The following is a 631-nucleotide window of genomic DNA, read 5'->3' as shown; positions in this document are numbered from 1 at the left end:
CTCAGCATATCTGCCATATGTATTTCAAAGATTACAGTCTGAATGAGTTAATGAAAATGGCAAGTTCCTTTTCAAAGTTTATTTGACTCACAGCCATATTGCTAAGTTTGGGTATAGAGAAGTTAAAAACAGTCACTTAAATTAGTATCTTATAGCAAGATATACTGATATTGTTTTAAATGAAAAAGACTGTAAATTCATTGTAAATATTACCTAATATAAGAGTGGAAGAGGGGAATTTAAAAAAAAATAAGCTATATTTGAACAAAGCATGAAACTCTTGTTTTAAAATTTAAGAATAATTGAATTTACCATCTAATTGACATCTGTACTGTGCATTGATAGTAATATCCAAATCATCTTTTTCTTTCACTGAGGAAGCTCTCATATAAATCAAATTGCTGAGAACTATATAAAACTACATAGAGATAAATGGTGCTTATTAAATATGAGTATAGTTTGTTACTTGCTGGAAGTCTTCTAGTTCATTTGGACCATTTTCTAACAATTTTGATTGATCCTGAGGTGAACTCAGTATCTATTGGCAATGAATGGTTAAATGCGAAGTGCCCTTGTTCAGTGTCCCTTGTTCTTGTACAGGTATTTTCTTAGTTAAAAAAAAAAAAAAAAA

This window comes from Rhinopithecus bieti, unplaced genomic scaffold (assembly GCF_001698545.2).
Source record: "Rhinopithecus bieti isolate Rb0 unplaced genomic scaffold, ASM169854v2 scaffold_429, whole genome shotgun sequence".
Lineage (NCBI taxonomy): Eukaryota > Metazoa > Chordata > Mammalia > Primates > Cercopithecidae > Rhinopithecus > Rhinopithecus bieti.
The sequence above is the reverse complement of the archived record's forward strand: the minus strand, read 5'-3'. Positions refer to the sequence as shown.